Source organism: Enhydra lutris, unplaced genomic scaffold (assembly GCF_002288905.1).
Source record: "Enhydra lutris kenyoni isolate GAN:26980312 unplaced genomic scaffold, ASM228890v2 scaffoldscaffold67, whole genome shotgun sequence".
In the NCBI taxonomy this organism is placed as follows: Eukaryota; Metazoa; Chordata; class Mammalia; order Carnivora; family Mustelidae; genus Enhydra; species Enhydra lutris.
The window spans coordinates 6375786-6396351 of NW_019154151.1; the positions used below are offsets into that span (position 1 = coordinate 6375786).

Below are 20566 nucleotides of genomic sequence, written 5' to 3' on the forward strand. Positions count from 1 at the left end.
CATATATCTTCCCTTTAGCATCCCTTCAGCTTGCATGAGTAGCCAATACTGGCCTACTTTTGTTGCCCCACTGTGCCTCATGGGCTATAACAGGTTTTAAGACCTTTGTAGCCACCCACATTTTTGCCTCCATTCTTGTTCCTCCAAGAAGTCTTTCTTCTTTGAATTTTCTCCTCAGTCTCTTTTCAGAGATATCCTTTGTCTCTTGATTCCTTAACTAGGTCTTTAACTTTGGTTTACTTTTATTCTGCCCCTTTCTCATTCCTGCCCATAGACCTGGAGAGAACTATGCATAATAAACTACATTATCTTTGAAAAAACATTGTCTATGCAGGGCTTTTGAGTGATGGACAAAAGGATGATAGCAAAGTGTTTCTCAAGAGGGCACTCTTGTCATGGTGTGGGCACACTTCTTCATTGTGTGAAATTGAATTGTGCATTGCAGAGCCTTTAGTACATCTGGCTCTAAAGCATTAAATGCCAATACTAATTCCCAATGACTATGGAAAAATACCCTGTATATTTCCAAACTCTCCGAGGGGTTAATAAATTTTTAGATTAAGAACCACTGGTAACTCAGCCGCTGGAGAGGAGCTGGAGGAGGACGGTGGCCCGCGAGGCTTGTCGCAGACAACGAGGCGACGATGTCCGCGAGCCAGGCGAGTGCCACGGTGGCAGCGGCGGGGCCTCGCACGCTGCAGGGCTTCCTGGGCTTCGGCCTCCTTCCGGTTGAGGCGGAGGCTCTGGGGCGGCCGTTGTGCCCCCTTCAGCCTGAGCCGGGGGAGGCCAGGCAGCCCGGGTGGCTGGAGGGAGGTCCGCTGCCCAAGAATGGGAATTCTCTTCACCAGGATATGGAGACTCTTCAATCACCAGGAGCACAAAGTTATCATTGTTGGGCTGGATAATGCAGGGAAAACTACCATCCTTTACTAATGATCTATGAATGAAGTTGTACATACATCACCTACAATAAGAAGTAACGTAGAAGAAATAGTGATTAATAATACACATTTTCTAATGTGGGATACTGGTGGCCGAGAATCTCTTTGGTCTTCTTGGAACACTTACTATACTAACACAGAGTTTGTAATAGTTGTTGTGGACAGTACAGAGAAAGGATTTCTGTAACTAGGGAAGAACTCTATAAAATGTTGGCCCATGAGGACCTACGGAAAGCTGGATTGCTGATTTTTGCTAATAAATAAGATGTTAAAGAATGCATGACTGTAGCAGAAACCTCCCAGTTTTTGAAACTAACTTCTATTAAAGATCAACAGTGGCATATCCAGGCATGCTGTGCTCTTACTGGCGAGGGATTATGCCAAGGACTTGAATGGATGATGTCCCGATTTAAGATTAGATGATATCTACTGACCTCTCCTCATAGACTTTGTATAAACGAAGTGCTGTACTTGATCTGAAAGCTGCAAAAATTAATGGTTTAGATATATTTATAATAAACTGATTTAAACTTTTTCTATCAGAAGAAAAATTAAGACCACTTATTTGAAAACAAAGATGAAGTCTCACTTTCCAATCTGCTTTCTCATTAGTTCCTTCCAAAGCAAGTTCTTTAAAGCTGTGATTGCCATTTTTCTCATAATGAATCCTCTCAGGACATCGTGTAGCCTGTGGTAAGTACAAAGGGAGAAGAAGACATTTTTCACTTTAAGAGCTTTATTATCAGTATAACCCTTCTTAGTTGAATGTGTATTCTCTTTGTGTTCCATTAAGTCAAAATACAAATCAGCACAGATACTCAGTTTCCAATACTTTAAAATGTAATGTTAAGTATGAGAAGTATTTTACATAAGGTGTGTGTATTGTGTATATAGCTCAAATTCAAGTTTATGGCTTTGATTATGTTCTAAAGAAAAGCAAAGAACACAAAAAGTAATAATATCCTTAGTTAATGACCATAAGGAGATGAGTACTGGCATTGCTGTTAAGTGCCATTTTGTGCTTTCCCTCTGTGTTCTCTGTATTGTACTAACCAACCCCCCAAATCATTGGGCTCCTCTTAAAAAAAAAAAAAAAGAAAGAAAAGAAAAGAAAGAAAAGGAGAAAGCTCAACACTGTGTACCTATTTTTCGTTAATCAAATTATATACATGAAAGCATATAATCCAGCTGAGTGGAGTATCTGCAAATTTTTGGCTTAATATTATGAATGGACAGAATTATATGTTGAGCAATTATCAGACTGGTTCCTTTATTGGATCTATGCCGTCTAAATTACTAAGAAAATTGTTAATCCATTAATCAGTCAATCATTAATTATGATTAAAATTATCAAGTGATTTTTTTTCCCAACGTTAATGGGAAGCTGTTGTGTAAAATGTCTGCCCAGAGAAGTATCACTCTATAAATATTAATCAAATAGTTTACCTATAGTCTTCTTAAGTATTGAATTATATGTCAAGCATTTAAAGTGAGTTTGAGATGAAAAGTAGTTTCTTTTCTAAGCAACAAAGTTATTTCTTAATTTGAAAATGTCTCATTTTAGGAATTGGGATAGTTTGAGATTTTTGTTTCTACATGTTTCCTTTTATCTTCCTAACACCACATGAATGCATTGACAATGATAAAATACAAACTTTAATGCTTTTAAGAATTTGGTTTAAAAGTTGAACAACATGATACATCATTTTTATAGAGAAGTAACTTGGCCCCAAATATGTTTGCTTAGGATTTTTTTTTTCACTGAAAATGGAAAGATACAATGGTTGAAGGTATTTCTGTTGTAATTGTAAACAAACTTACCCTAAATGTGTTCAAACGTATTTTTGGGTGCTCTCTTTGTATATGTTTCATGCCCTGAAAATCTGAAGGCTAATCCAAACTGGCATGTTGTAGAATATTGAAGAAAGGAAGTAACTACTTTTAATACCAGACTTTTAGATTTCATGCAGATTTTGATGAGGAATCATAGTATATATACCACAAGCATTGACAAAACTTGGAAAGTTTCTTTCTGTATATAATATACTCAATATCTAAATCCAAATCAGGCATGGGAGATCAGTGTTTAACAGTGGATGTGTTGTGTGTTATATTACAATGTTCATAATACAGGTATAACATTTTAATATTTGTCAACTTGCTTTTACAAAAGTAAATTCTAAATTACTAAGTTTTATTCATATGTTCTTATACTTTTTCAAATCACTGTTAGTAATTACTTGTTTTATATTAAAAACTCCCATAAAAAAAAAGAACCACTGGTAACCTTCTGACATGTCATTGATAGATTTGGAGAGTCATTATGCTCTTAAAATAAAATCATATTCAATGAAAAAATATCTTCTCATTGTAAACCATGTGATTCTCTTTGCCTCACTGATTGCTACTCCTCTGCTAGATGGGAAATGTATCATTTTTACAAATCAGCTCATTATTTGCTAAGCATATTAATGGGTTTTTCCACAAATTATTGAATTAATGAATTGTACTACTAGATTGAGAAAAACTTACTTGTCCTCTTGGCAAAGTAATTAAATTAGTAAGCCATTTGGACAAAGTTTATTGATCCCATCTGTTACAGATGAAAAAGAAAAAGTCAGGATTTGTATCCTTGCTTTGGTTGTTCAAATACAACATGGTGGCTAGCAGGTCTACTGTAATTTATTATGAGATTAAGATTACACTAAAATAGTCTAAAAGTAGAGAAGTCTAAAAAATAGGAGAGTCTATATTTCTTATCAGTCATTTTTTTAATTTTTGCTCTTGGTTCTTAGAATCAAAATGGCTCCAGATTTCTCTAGCACTCTCTAGTCTCACCTTTTAGTCACTTACTTCTCTAGACCCAGCAGGCCTAGCTTTTTATATACCCAATAAAGTAAGCATTGCGTCACTTGTTTCTGCCTGAAAAAAATTTCACCAACCAAATATATAACATCACAGGATAAATTATTCTAATTACCTTTTTTTCTAGTATCATAGTGGCAAGACGATTTCTTCTTTTTTCATCTTGAAAGAGGGAAGTCCAGCTGTTCTACTGCCAAAAAAAAGAAAGCAGTCAGAAAGGTTATTGCCTTTGGATAGAAGTGCAGCAAAACTAAAATGTCAATCCCTGATTATTGATACTACTGTTGCATTAATATTTAAATCATATGACTTGCTGTTATTAAATTTTATCTAGTTTAATTCAATTCACTTAAAAGCAAAACATGGAATCAAGCAAACAAATGGTACCAAGCTAGATGATGACTAAATAGTAGAGAAACAAATATTATTTCCTTGCTTCTGATAATACATACATAGCAAGGAAGTTCATTTTAATAGTGGAAACTATAAGCCATTGAATATTATTTTGACAATTATTTTAAATAATTTCTTAAAATAAAACTATACCTACATCTAATCTGAAAAGTATGAAATAGGCTCTAAATTTATGGTGAGGATGAGGACTAAATTATTAGGCATGTTGGAAAAAGAAAATATTTGATCAATAGTTAAATTCATTACTTTAAAGACTGCTAAATTATTCCAATATAGAAGTTACAATTGATAGAAGATAAATTGTGAGGTTTGAAAAAGATTACAGAAAATGCATAGTTTCCTATTACTGCTGTAACAAATCACTACAAACTTGGCTTAAAAAAAAGAGAAATTTATTATCCTATAAACTTGTAGATTATAAATTGAATACAAATCTCACTGGGATAAAATTGAGGTATTAATAGGCCTTCCTTTCTGGAGGCTCTAAGGTACAATTAGTTTTCTTGCTTATTCCAGTTTCTGAACTTACACACATCCATTGGCTCAGGCCCCTTTCCTCCACCTTTACAGCCAGAGATGTTTTATGTCTCTTTGCCTTTCTTCCATGATATTTTCCTCTGCCTTACTTCCTTTTCCACTTTAAGAACCCTTGTAATTACCTTGGACCTACTCAAACAATACAGGGTAGTCTCCCTATCTTATGATCAGCTCATCAGCAACCTTGATTACATCTATAATCATAATCCTCTTTTTCTGTTTGACCCCAAATATTCACAGGTTCTGGGGATTAAGGATCGTAGGGCATTATTCTGCCTATCACATCAACTACACAATAAAATATTGGAGGAAACTGAAGAAGGCCTCTTAAAGGAGATGAACCTTAAATGGGCTTTTAAAGAGAGACTTACATATGAATAGGAATTATATTCAGATGTGAGATTATTCTAATTAATTCTGAAGTCTTCCCAAGTCAATGTTAGTGAATAGAAAATACTGTTTTTTTTGTTTTTGTTTTTGTTTTTTTTTTTTTTTGCTGGACTAAAATCAAGGTGTCAGCAGTGTTTCTGTCAGCTTTCAGGACAATCCATTCTATTTGTCTTTTCCTGCTTCAAGAAACCCAGCATTTCTTAGCTCAAGGCCCTTCCTTCCATCTTCAAAGCCAGCAGTGTGGCATCTTCAAATCTCTGTCTGACTCTGACCTCCCCGCTGCCCTTTTTCATGTATAAAGATCTTCTAATTGCATTCAGGGTCCACACAGATAATCCAGGATCATCTTCTCATCACAATATCTTTAACTTAATGACACTGCAAAGTCCCTTCTGCCCTATAAGTTAACATATTCACAGGCTTTGGGGACTGGATATGAATAACTTAGAAAAAAACGTGCACTAGGCTATCTATCACTGAAAACAAACAAAGGCAGACTTTACCCAAAATCTCTCCTCTGGCAGGGTCCAAAGATGATCTGTCATTTTGTTTTCAACAGTTTGAAAATGATATGCTTTGGTGCATTTCCTCCCCCTTTTGTTCTTCTTCCCCCTCCTTTTTTTGGGGGGGAGACATTTTTCTTTCTTGTTATTCTCTTAACTTCTTGGATGTGTGACTTGGAAAATTCTTGGACACTATTTTTTTTTAAAAATTTTGCTCTATTCTTTTTCCCTTCTTTGTGTTTCCAATTACTTGCATGTTAGATTATTTGGTTACATCTCTGAGTTCATGCATGCTTAAATTTGTCTTTCTCAGTCTTTTTAAATTTCTTTTCTTTTTTTCTATAAACCTATCTTCAGATTCACTGATTCATCCCTTGTTCATTGTCAAGTCTGCAGGCAAGTACATTGAAGACATTCTTCATCTCTGTCAGTGTTTTCATTTCCAGCATTTTCTATAGATTCTTTATTGTAATTTCCATCTTTCTGGTTACACATTTTCCATATTTTCTATTAGAGACTTAATATATTAATCATAGGTATTTTAAAACCCATGTCAGTTCCAACATTTGTGTCATATCTACATCTGGTTATAATCCTTTCTGTCTCATGGGAGTGTATCATTTTTCTTGCTATTTCTTACACTTTGCAATTTTTTTTTTAAATTAAACTTCTTGCGTAGGATGGCAGAAGCTGAGGTGAATATTTTTTATGTCTAAAAATGTGCATAATTTTAGATAATCCTTTAGTTCTGGGGTTTCAGGTAATCTAATTAATTGCTGTGCAATTTGAGGTTTGTTATTGCTATTGTTACTCTCAGTGTGCCAGAGGCTTTAACTTCCAGAGATAACTTGTGGTTAAGGTTGGGGCTGGTTTGCTCAAGAGATATTGCTTATATATGCTACACCCTCAGCTTTTGGTCTTTCCTTTGTGTTGCCCTCATAAAGGGTTTTTCTGTTACAAATTGAATGCAACTCCATCCTTAGTCTTACAGTGGGGGCTGAGGAATCTTCTCTAATGTCCTGATTAAACTTTAGTCTCAGGCTTGCAACATGTACCTGAGTCATGGGGGTAAAGTTCCTGCTCCTCCTAAGGCTATAGTTCTAAACTCAGCATGCATTTTGCACTATCCTATCTATTTCATACCACTTCCATAGCAGATGATTTTTTTTTCTATTTCCTTTCCCCTAGCTGCAGTGAGTTTTCACTGAGCCCCCTCTCCATCTCTACTCCATGAACCTTAAGGTTTTGATCCTTAGAGCTTCTAGGGGAAAGGGTCCTTTTTTATTTTTAAGATTTTATTTATTTATTTGACAGAGAGAGACAGCAAGAGAGGGAGCACAAGCAGGAGGAGTGGAAGAGGAAGAAGCAGGTACCCTGTTGAGCATGGAGACCATGACCCTGTGATCATGACCTGAGCCAAAGGCAGACACTTAAAGAATGACCCACCCAGGCACCCCAGGGAAAAAGATCCTAATGGAGTTCTGCACCTCTCCTTCAGTGGCTGCTATGCAACTTCCCAATTTCTGTACCATAAGTGGGGGCTTTCTCAGGACTCATAATCTATTCAGCACATATCCCAGGGAAAAGTGAAGGAAAAGTTTGCAAGAAGGTGTGCACTTCTGTTGTACTTATGCTACAGGGATTTTCATTCAACAGTCTCCATCATTTACCTTTACATGCTTCCCCAGCCTGGGCCCATAGGTGCCATACTGTTCTGTATCCAGTCATACATTGTTGTGTACCATGCTCAGCCTTTTGCCCTGACCTGCAGCCCTGAGCCATCACAGCACATCAGGGGGTCATATATAGGGTTAGTGGCCTAGCAAAGCCTTTGCTAATACTGCTGACCTATTCCCAATTTCTCTGTTGGGCATGCTCCTTCACTGCTGGCCTGACTGGGTCCCACTAACACAATAAACAGCTCACAACAAGCAGATAGTCAGTCTAGATGAAAGGAAAAGTGACTCAAACTCAGCAGCAGGGTATAACCAACACACTTAGGTTACCCTCCTAAAGTACCAGGTTCTGGTGAACAGAAGAAAGTACCCTGCGGGCATTACAGTAACTGTTTTTCATAAAGTTACTACATTCAAGAGCAAAAGACACAAATGACTTTCTTAACACAGAGAAACAGACACCAAAGAGACAGATAAAATGAGACAGAGAAATTTATCCTAAATTAAAGAATAGGACAAGGCCACAGTCAGAGATATAAGCAAAACAGATGTAAGTAACATTTCTGATAGAGAATTGACAAGAAGGAACAAAATAATACTCACTGGATTTGAGAAAAGAGTAGAAAATATAAGTGAGATCCCTAACACAGAGATAAGGAATAACATAGCAGAGATAAAAATCACAATTAATAAAATGAGAAACACATTTGATGATATGAACAACCACATGGAAGAGGCAGAGGAAAGAATTAATGACCTGGAAGTCAGAGTAATGGAAAGTAATCTAGTTCAACAAGAGAGAGAAAAGAGTTTTGCTAAAGGAGTATAGATTAAGGAAATTCAGTGACTCCATCAACTGAAATAACATTTGTATTATAGGAGTTTTAGAAGAAAAAGAGAGAGAAGAGGTGCAGAAAATTTATTTGAAAAACAATAGTTGAAAACTTCCCTAATCTGGGGAAAGGAAACACTTATCTAGATCCAGGAGGAATACAGAATACCAAACATTATAAATTAAAGCAGACTGAAACCAAGACATACTGTAATTAAATTTGCCAAATATAGTGATAAAGAAAAACATCTGAAGAGCAGCAGACAAAACAAAAACAAAACAAAACAAAAATCAGTCATTAAATGTCTGCCTTTGGCTCAGGTCATGATCCCAGTGCTTTCAGCTCAGGTCATTATCCCAGTGTCTTTGAATTGAGCCCCATATCAGACTCCCTGCTCTGTGGGTAGCCTGCTTCTCCCTCTTCAGCTCCCTGGGTTTATGTTCCCTCTCTCCCTATCTCCCTCTGTCATAAATATATAAAATCGTAAAAAAAACAAACAAAACAAAACAAAAACAAAAACAAAAACAAAAAACAAGGGAAAACCCATAAGGCTAGGAGATTTTCCAACAGAAAGTTCACAAGCAAGAAGAGAGGGTCATGATATATTCAAAGTACTGAATGAAAAAAATCTGCAGTCAGGAATACTTTATTCAGCAAGGTTACCATTCAGAAAAGAAAGAGATAGAGTTTCCCAGACAAACAAAAGTAAAGGAATTTGTAAACAATAAACCAGCACTGCAAGAAATATTTAAGGAACTCTAAGAGGAAAGCAGAGACCAAAAATGACAACATAGAGGTAGGAAACACAAAGCAATAAAAACAGTATTTCCATAAAGAATCAGTCAAGGAACTAAAAAAAAAAAAAAAAAGAAAGAAAGAAAGGATGTAAAATATAACAATATATACCCAAAATGTGGGTAGGACAGGAGAAAACAATGGGTTCAAACTTAAACAGCCATCAACTTAATATAGACTTCTGTATGCAGAGTCAGTTATATACAAACCTAATGGCAACCATACATCAAAAATAACTAAGAAATATGCAAAGAATAAATAGAAACAAATCCAAATATATCACTAAAGTAAATCAGAAAAATGTGAAAGACAGGAAAAGATAAGATAAAACTTCAGAAAACCACAAAGCAAGTAATAGCATGGCACTAAAAAAAAATCCATCAATAATGACTTGGAATGTAAATATACTAAATATTCCAATCAGAAGACATTTGGTGACAGAATGGATGAAAAAAAAAGCTCCACCTATACAGTTCCTATATGGGACCTATTTTAAACCTAAAGAAACATTTAGATTGAATGTGGGAAGATAGAGAAACATCTATCATGCAAATAGACGTCAAAGGAAAGCCAGAGGAACAATACTAATTAATATTGGACAAAATAGACCTTAGAACAAAACTGTAACACGAGAGAAGGAAAGACACTATATAATAAAAAGGGGTACAATCCAAAAAGAAGATACAGTAATTGTTAATGCGCCCAATATAGGAGCACCCAAATAAAACAGTTAATAATAAACATAAAAGAACTAATAAACAATACAATAATAGCAGGGGAATTTAGTACCTCTCTTACATCAGTGGACAAATCATATAAATAGAACATCACTGTTGAATGACACACTGGAACAAATGGACTTAGCAGATCTATGCAGAACATTCCATCTTAAAACAACAGAATGTACACTCTTTTCAAGTACACATGGAACATTCTCCAGAATATGTCATGTATTAGCCCAAAGAACAAACCTCAACAAATTCATGCAACTTTTCTCACCACAAAACTATGCAGCTAGAAAAAATGTGGAAAGACCATAAATACGTGGAAATTAAATAATATGCTACTAAATACTGAATGGGTCAACAAGAAAACCAAAGAAAAATTACAAAATACACTGAAATTAATGAAAATGAAAACATAATGGTCCAAAACCTATGTGATGCATCAAAATCAGTTCTAAGAGAAAAATTTATAGCAACACAGGTCTACCTGAAGAAACAAGAAAATTTCAAATGAAGAACCTAACCTTGCACCTAAAGAAGTTAGAAAAAGAAAAGCAAAATCCAAAACCAGCAGAAGGAAGGAAATAATAAAGATTAGAGCAGAAATAAATGACACAGAAAATAAAAAAAAAAACAATAGTACAGATTAATGAAACCAGGAGATGATTCTTTGAAAAAATCAGTGAGATTGATAAACCTTTAGCCAGACTTACCAAAAAAATAAATAAATAACTAATAAATAAATAAAATAAAAGGAAAAAGGGCTCAAATAAATAAAATCACAAATTAAATCAGAGAAATAACAACCAACACCACAGTAATACAAACAATCGTAAGAGAATGTTATGAAAAACTATATGCCAACAAATTGGACAACCTAGAAGAAATGGATAAATTCCTGGAAACATATAAACTACTAAAACTGAAACAGGAAGTAATAGAAAATTTGAACAGACTGATAACCAGCAAACACACTGACTCAGTCATAGAACACTCCCAGTAAATAAAAGTCCAGGACTAGATGGCTTCATTGGCAATTTCTACCAAACATTTAAAGAAAAGTTAGTAATAGAGAACACACCAATGGTTACCATAGGGAAGGGGTTAGGAGTAGGGGAGGCTAAATAGGTGATTGGGAACAAGGAGGACACTTGTTATGATGAGCACCAGGTGTTGTATGGAGGCATTGAATCACTATATCATATACTTGGAACTGGAACTTTAAACTAAAATAAAATAAAATAAAAATAAATTGAAGAGTTAATACTTATTCTTAAAATATCCCAAAAAGAATAAAAAAGGAAAGAAAACTTTCAAATCTCTTCTATGAGACCAACACTACCCAGATACCAAAACCAGATAAAGAGTCCACTAAAAAAGAGAAATAGAGGTCAATATCCCTGATGAACATAAATGCAAAAATTCTCAATGAAATACTTGCAAACCAAATCCAATAATACGTTTAAAAAAATTCATTCAACATGATCAAGTGGGATTTATTCCTCCATTGTAAGTGTGCTTCAAGATTCACAAATCAATGTGATACATCACATTAATAAGAGAACAGAAAAGAAACATGGTTATTCCAATAAACACAGAAAAGCATTTGACAAAGGACAACATGCATTCATAATATAAAACAAACAAACAAAAACAAACCCTCAACAAAGTAGGTTTAGAAGGAACATACCTCAACATATTAAAGGCTATCTATGAACAACCCACAGCTAACATCATCCTTCATGGGGAAAAACAGAGCTTTTCCCCTAAGGTCAAGGACAAGACAAGAATGGCTACTCTCACTCCTTTTATTTAACATTGTACTGTAGGTCCTAGCCACAGCAATCAGACAACAAAAGTAAATAAAAGGGATCCAAATTGGCAAAAAAGAAGCAAAACTTTCACTGTTATAGAAGACATGATGCTCTATATAGAAAACCCGAAAGACTCCACCATAAAAATTGCTAGAAATGATAAATGAATTGAGTATTGCAGAATCCAAAATCAATGTACAGAAATCTCACTCACATTTAATGTAGTTATTGATAGATATATAATTCATGATATTTTCTTTGTTTTTTTTTTTTGGTCTGTTTTTGTAATTATTTTCAGTTTCTTTTTTCCTCTATTCTTTCAGTATGATAGATAACTTTAGTGATATGTTTACATGTCTTTCTCATATTCTTTTATTTGTTATAAATTTTTGCTTTGTGTTTAACGTGTGCGGAGACTTATCAGCATTCCAGGGAAGGAATTTCATTCATCACCTGATTTAAGGTGATTGGAAAACAGATCCTCAGGCAGTGGCTTTTAAAATATGCAAATATATACTGTCCTCTGGGGTCCAATTATAAATTTTGTTGGTCTCCAGACTAGGAGATTTGGAGGTATCTACTGAGCAAAAATTGGTTCTCCAGGTGAAAGGTACTCCAAGTTCCTTTCTGGCAAGTCTTCTCAAACTATTGCGAGGCCAAGAGGGTGTACAAAAATATTGTATCTTCGCTTATGTTCCCTGGAGTACCACATTAACCCTTAGGTGTGTTGGAAACCTGAAGCCTAACCTTCAGTTTGAAGCTCCAGGATAGGTAAAGAGGCTTTCTTATAGAAAGACTGGGTATGTATTTCAGACTGCTGTCTGTGCATAGCTCTGGGGATGTTGGCCTGACAAAAATTGTCTTTCCAAATGTTATAGTCCCTTGGGTCTTAGGAATGCCAGCCATGTTAATCACCAAGGCCAGGTGACCAAGGGACACCCACTCTGCAATTGTATGCACCTGCTGGCTTTAGCAGGACAGCTGGAGAGTATAGGGGGTTCAGCATGATAACCAGTTCCAGAAAAGCAACAGGAAAATTCTTGACATCCAGTGCTTCAGCAATGTTATAGGAGAGTGCTTTGTCAATGAATGCGTACCAGCCCCAGGTTGGGGACATGGTAAATCTGTGACCATGCATGCTACTAGTCCTAACCAAAGTTTGGGGGAGTGTCACAACTGCCTGTGCTCCCAAACTTTGGAAGGAATTGGAAGAATTTCATGACCATTCACATTCATCTGCCTCAGCTAGGGAGTGAGAAATCTGCAATTGCCCATGCTCTCCAGTCTCACCAAAACAAAGGGAGAGTGGTGTAATTGATTGTCCTGACCTGTCCCAGTGAGGCAGTAAGATGGTGTCATGTCTGAGCAGGCCTGCCTGTACTAGCACAATTAGTAATACATCTTTACTTCTGGTCCCAAAAGCATGAAAGACCTTTAAGTTACCTTTATCATTTGATACCATATTTTTGGAGGGTGAGTGTTGAGAAAAACAAAAACAACTTCCAAAGTATGCACTCAGCTGCTATTATTATTACCAATTAATTTGTTCCCCTCAGACCAATATTACTTCTAGCATTTTCTTGCTGATTATAAAGGACTTAGAAAATTCGGTGAATGATGATAGCAAATTTGGGTATGAAGCACATCTCGTTTCTTATGTTTAGATATCCTGTAATCTTCATATATTAGTAATACTGATTATCAAACAACTATTTTGAACTTAAACAATGAAATTGATTATGATCTAAGCAATGCAAGTGCATTTTGTAAAATAATTAAAAACCATATACATTAGAATATCATAAATAATTGAAACAATAGAAATAAGGAGCAGAATAGCAAGTATGATTCCTTTTTTCTGTAAAGTCTTCATTAGACTCTGCCAAACTCTGTTCATTTCTACTTATATTGTGTCATGGGAATGACACTTATGCTTAACTTAGTGTGTGTGTGTGTGTGTGTGTATATATATATATATATATATATATATATCTCCTTTGTCCCCAAATAGTTGAAGGGTATATGTAATAATGATAGCTTAAGGGAATTGAGGTTATTCTGGTTTGAAAAAAAGTGGCTTGATGGTGACCCAATTGTGTTTTGCAGAATTGTAAAATTATGAAAGGATATGAAATTTTTGACTAAGAGAGCTGTTAGTTACTTTGGTTAGTAATTTAAAGTTAGGAGAAAATCTCCAAATCATCAGCTATTGGGTACTAGCATCTGGTGAATGCTGAACTTCCCAGTCTGCAGTCTCTCTGAACCTGTTCCAGGTATTGGAAATCAAAACTGTGAAATAGAAAACAAAGAGGCACACAGAATTTGAATATCAAACATTACAAGAATTTGTGCTGCCTTTGGATTTTCTGCACATATAACCATAGCATACATTATCGTACTAAGGATAATCAATTTGCATTTACTTTTAAGGTTCTCAAAACTCACAGAACATGTTACAGGAATTTTATTCCCTATTCAAAGGCACTTTCATCACTTCTGTGCAGTGTTTTTGATACTGTGTACACTTCTGTCAGACTATCTACATTTCAGGCCTTACTTTACCAGCTACTAGCTGTGTGACTTTGGAAAAATTACTTTCCTGAAAATGTGATTAATAAGAATATCTGTTTCACAGGGTTATTGTGATAATCCATGAAAAGAACCTAATACATTGTCTAGCATAGACAACTTTTTTTAAGTTAGCTATTATTATTAAGAAAAGAATGAAGGGACAGGTATAGAGATACTTCTCTAACTTTCAAAGTGGCTGAAAAAGTCTAAAGAGAGGAACCATATGCCTGCCTGTAGTAGACTGATATTACTTCTATACCTTAGTATGTGTTAGTTAGGGTGCAGGGTATATCTCTAACACCTTTTATAAAAGGAAAGAAATTTTATAACTGAATAAAATACATTGAAGCCTACTGAGTATGGCCAATAAATATTGTGTGTGTATATATATATATATTTTTTTTTCTTCAAAGAAAAAATACTCACATAACCTCACACAAACTAGAATTATTGATTTGGCTGTAAAGGCTATGAAGAGATAGCAATTAGTAACATTTTATCTAGTTTGAGATTAAACTTCCTCTTCTCTTATTCAAAGATAAAATGGGGAAAATAAAAGAGTTGTTAAACTAGAATCCTAAATGTAGTGAATATGGACAAATCCAGAGACCTTTGCAAAAAAGCTGAGGAGGAAAAAAAAGTAGACCTATATTCAGATTGAAAAGTAAAAGCAGATTAAATATTAAAGAACTGATTATTTTCCAAAAAAGGAAAAATTAAAACAATTAATCAATTAATTAATCAGTAAGTGTTTCTGGAGAAACACTTAGAGATGAGAGATAGAAAGAAAAGGATACTAATCAAAAACCTCCTGGATGGGGCACCTGGGTGGCTCAGTGGGTTTAAGCCTCTGCCTTCAGCTCCATCATGATCTCAGGGTCCTGGGATCAAGCCCCGCCTTGGGCTCTCTGCTCAGCAGGGAGCCTGCTTCCTCCTCTCTCTCTCTCTGCCTGCCTCTACACCAACTTGTGATCTGTCAAATAAATAAATAAAATCTTAAAAAAAAAAAAAAAAAACTCCTGGAGTGATTTTTTTCTGCCTAACCATAAAAAGAAGAAAAAAGGAACAGAGAAAGAAGAAGGATAGAAAGAAAGGGAGGGAAGGGTGTAAGAAAGAAGAAAAGAAGGAGGGAAGGATGGGGGAAAATAAGAGCCATGTGAATAACAAAGTAAATGGGAATACTCAGGTTGGATTACTTTTTTCAAAAAGTACTTGCAGATATCCCTGTAGGTATCATATAAGGTTCTAATTTTCAGAGTTGCGGTGGTAAAGAGACCATATTTAGCTAGCATTGTGAAGTGAAATGGTAGAAAAATGGTCATGAACATTAGAAATGCAAAAGACCAATTGTTATATACATCAATTCTTGAGAATCTCTGAAGAATTGACCCTTTCTGTATATCCCGTAGTACTTTGTTCAGGCCAATTTAAAATAGCTCCAGCAATAAATTTCTGCCATTTCTTCTGGGAAACTATTCCACTTCTAATTAAATCTAAGAATTGACATTTCCTGACATTCAGACTAAATTTTGCCATGTTCAATTTCAACATGTTATCCATTTCTGCAGCACATGCTTGTATCAGCCCAAGTAACTTCCCTGTTTCCTCAGTGTTTACAATTCTCAATGCCGCCCCTAAATTTCAGTAGCCTGTTGCAGTGAATTTGTCAAAAATGATCTTTTCAAGATCACTGACTGTACATGTTTTATTATAGACAAAAAAAAGCAAGTTAGTTATAAAAGCAAAGAGACAAGTTAGTGAGTATACAGGAATGATGTTAACAGGAAATAAAGCCATTAATAAAATTAAAGTCTGGAACAGAAAAAAATCATGGACCTTTTTCTCTCCTTCAGGCCTGGAAGCTCACTAATAAAGCACTCCACTTTTCACAGAAACAATCCCACTTTTGTCCTTTTTTGGTATTATTGCTTTGGCTTTGTACAACAGAGAGGCAAGGGAGGCCACCTATTCTTAAAGCAAGGGTGTGGACTTCCCCATCCCCTCTATGTCCCACATGAACTTCTTTTACCTCTCAAGGTTTGACAAAGACTTAACAAACACAATCTGCAGATTTCTTTTCAGTTTTTTTTTAAATTATATTCTTAGGAATCAACTGGGTCTTGGAGCTGTTAATGCTTGAATAGAGAGATGGGAATCTAAAATTTAAGCACTGTTTATAAACATACAAAAGATGTATTGATGTTGTTACTTAGTTTTGGTTTGTTATTTTCAAAATAAACCAATTGTGGTATTATTCATCCATCAGTAAGATTTTAGATATGAATCAGGGATGATAAAGTGTAAGTGGAGCATTTTGGGTAACTTTTAAGCAGAGAGGATAATTTCAGAGAAAATATGTGCAGCTCCAGAATGTTTGAGAGAACGTGGGAGGATAGATTTCTCATCATTATAGGAAATTGCCAGGTAGGCAAGACTCATATTAAGTTTCGAGTGTATAAAATTTCAAAGTGGGGGCGCCTGGTTGGCTCAGTGGGTTGAAGCCTCTGCCTTCGGCTCAGGTCATGATCCCAGGGTCCTGAGATCGAGCCCCACATCGGGCTCTCTGCTCCGCAGAGAGCCTGCTTCCTCCTCTCTCTCTGCCTGCCTCCCTGCATACTTGTGATATCTGTCTGTCAAGTAAATACATAAAAATAAAAAAAATCTTTAAAATTTCAAAGTGGAAATATTTGTTAAACTCTCAAAATATGAGAGTAGTCATGAAAGTGATTCTTAATATTAAGCTAGCATTTAAAGAAGACACAAGTAATTGAATGATCTTTATAACACTTGTGTCACAATTATGATATTCTCTTGTTAGTATAACTTGTTTGAAGAAGAACATTATAACAGTTATTACTACTAACATTTCAGAAAACTCTACATTCTATTAAGATTTATTTCGGGCAATATCTATTTTTAGTTAATGTTTTTGCAGATATATAATGCATAAAAGAGTTAATCTCTATGTCCTGCATAAAATGTCATAATTCTTATCCTCTAGAACTTGGTATTCCATTGAAGACAAAGCAAAGTTAAAAACTAAATAGTTAATAGGAAAAATTAAAAAAAATAGCCCTTTAGATCTTTCTGGATTCATAACTCAATATTGCAGAATTTTCTTTAGGTATTTTAAAAATTTAATAATATAAGAAAGCAGAAAATATAAAACTGAAGAATAAGTCTACTAGAGAAAGTGTGTTGAGAGAAAGTGGTAAAAGAGAATACTGACTCTTCAGAGTAATAATAATACAAATACTTTAGCTGACACATAAGGGTCTAGAAGATAATGGCAGCAGTATTATCTACATTATTACAGAGCTACAAGGCAGTGAAGGAAAGCAGATGAGAAAAATTTTTGCTGATAAGAAAAGCCTGAAATAGGTTAGAAGTTAAATTGTGGATGTCTTAATCACTCAGATATTGGCTGCGATATCAGTGATATAAAAGTACACTCTACAAACAGTGAAGTTTTCCTCTTTTAAATTATATGAGATGAAAACTTCCAATTTTTAAGGGGAAAGAATTTAGCAGTTGTGATTAAAACGCTGAAATTTTTATCATGTAATATGAAGAGTTGTGTGAACATAAAATAAAGCACATCCTGTGATTCTAAAAAAGATGATTTTGAGAAGATATTGGGTTGTCTTTTGAGCTTTCAAATGTATTGTGTAAGGATTTCCGTAAAAACACAACTTAATTGATCTTTAAGATGAAAAGGGTAAAATACACCAATATAATTAAGTAGAAATGCAAAAAGTTGCATAACAATTCACATACTTTTTTAAAAAATTTAATTATCAGAGAGAAAGAGAGAGAAAAAGCAAGGGGAGCGGCAGGCAGAGCAGGCAAAGGGAGAAGCAGGCTTCCTGCCAACAAAGGAGCCTGATGCAGGACTCGATCCCAGGAGCCTGGGATCATGACCCGAGCCAAAGGCAGCTGCTTAACCGACTGAGCCACCCAGGTGTCCCTTACATACGGTTTTTAAAAATAAATTTGTTAGAACAATTGGAAGGTCTATCAAAAGCAGAAGGAAGTTAAGAAAGAGGGAAATACATACATATATATGTATATGAATTTACATATAATATTAAACTTCTGAGAATATTTAAACAATAAAACATTTGTCAAATATATTTTTAATGTACATATTTCTGCAAAAAGTAAAAATAGAAAAAAAAGGATTAGGGAGGTGACAACAGTTTTACATAGAGAACATGATGCATTTTTTTTTAAGATTTTAGTTATTTGTTTGTCAGAGATAGAGAGTACACACAAGCAAGGGGAGCTGCAGGCAGAGGCAGAGGGAGAAGCAGGTTCCCTGCTGAGCAAGGAGACCAATACAGGATTCCATCCCAAGGTTCTGGGATCATGACCTGAGCCAAAGGCAGACACAACCAACTGAGCTGCCCAGGTACCCCAGAACACAGTGCATTGCTTTGCAATCTTTAACAATAAAAAATTGGGGAGAACAATTTGAAAATTAGTTTTTCATACATTTTAGTGCCTATAGTTTCAGACTATGAATGTAATTTACATATATACCATAAGAATAAAAGAGTCCTCTTCAGTGGTGAAATCTTTATCCTACTTGAATGTTTCTGGGGAAACAACAGAGCTTCAAAAAACATGAAGCAAAAACTGTCAGAACTAAAAGGAGAAATAAATAAATCCATAATTATGGATGAAAATTTCAATATTCCTTTTTCTGTGAGAGAACTAATAGAAAATTGAAGAGCTATATAACACATGCAGTCAACAGAATCTAATTGTTTTCTGTAGAGGAGTTTACCTCCCTCCACACACACACACAAAAAAAACCATAATACACATTTTCAAAGTGCACATGGAACACTAATCAAGATAGATTATATTCTAGTTTTTAAACTAAACCTTAACAAATTTTTAAAAAATAAAGTAATATGAAGTATGTTATCTGACAAAAACAAAATTAAGCATGACATCATAACACAAAGATAACGGGAATGTCTCAAAATACTTGGAAATTCAAGAACAAATTATTATTACTTCTTATTAATCCATTCATCAACAAGGAACTCTTAAAGGAAATCAGAAAAATATCTTAAACCAAATGGAATATAAGCATAATATGTCAATATTTGTGGGTCACAACTAAAGCAGTGCTTAGAGATAAATTTATAGTACTAAATGCTTGTATTAGAAAAAGAAGAAATTTCTAAACTTAAAATCCAGCTTCTTATTTAAGAAGTTAGGAAAGGGGCACCTGGGTGGCTCAGTGGGTTAAGCCTCTGCCTTCAGCTCAGGTCATGATCTCAGCAGGAAGCCTGCTTCCCTCTCTCTCTCTGCCTGCCTCTCTGCCTACTTGTGATCTGTCTGCCAAATAAACAAATAAAATCTTTAAAAAAAGAAGTTAGGAAAATAAGGCGAAAATAAATCCAAAGTGGGCAAAAAGAAGAAGGTGATAAATATAAGACAAAAAAACAATAAAATTGAAACTTGGAAAATAACAGAAAATTAATAAAAGCAAACCAGTTCTTTGAGATGATCAATAAAATTTATAAAATATATCAACACTGAAAAAACCCAAAGAGCAAAGATATAAAGTGGAAATATTAGGAATTAAAGAGTGGGAATCACTGCATACTCCAAAGATGTTAAAAGGCTAATAAGGGAAACTACAAACACTATGAGCATAAATTCAACAACTTATATAAAATGAACCATTTCCTCAAAAACTGTAACTATCTAAGTTCATTCAAGGTTAAGTAGATCACATAAATCATAATATGACTATTATGTTTTTTTGAACTGGTAGTTGAGAACTTTCTTAAAGAAATCACTACGTCTAGATAGTTTCATTGACAAACTCTAAAATCCTTGAATAAATAGCAATTTTATGTAGGGGCACCTGGGTGGCTCAGTGGGTTAAAGCCCCTGCTTTCAGCTCAGGTCATGATCTCAGTGTCCTGGGATCGAGCCCCACGTCAGGCTCTCTTGCTCAGTGGGGAGCCTGCTTCCTCCTGTCTCTGCCTGCCTTTCTGCCTACTTGTGATCTCTGTCAAATAAATAAATAAAATATTTTTTAAAAAGTTTAAAAACACGAGGAGGCCTGTACAGGTTTAAAAAAAATAACAATTTTATGTAATTTCTGCCAAATAATAGAATAGGAGGAAAATTTTCCCAATTCATTTCATGAGGCCAGTATTTCACTGATGCCAAGGCCAGAAAGAGGAAACTACAGAATAATGGCCCTCATGTCCATAAACACATTAACTTGTTTGCTAACATCTTATTTTGAGAATGCAAATATGGTCAAATATTCAAGAATCAATCAATATAATTCATCTTATTAACAGGTTACAGAAAAGAAAACAACATGATTATATCTATTGATGCAGAAAGAGCACTTGACCATAAATTAATGATAATAAATGTAACATTCAACAAACTAAAAATGTAAGGGGATATCAACTTGAGAAGATGCATCGAGACAAAAATCTACAGCTAAGCATAGTACTCAAAT

General features: G+C 34.8%; 1 pseudogene; it reads left to right on the top strand.

Annotated features, from left to right (window-relative positions):
• The first annotated feature begins 807 nt into the window (after positions 1-807).
• Positions 808-1375, top strand: LOC111159230 (annotated as a pseudogene).
• Positions 1376-20566: the final 19191 nt, after the last annotated feature.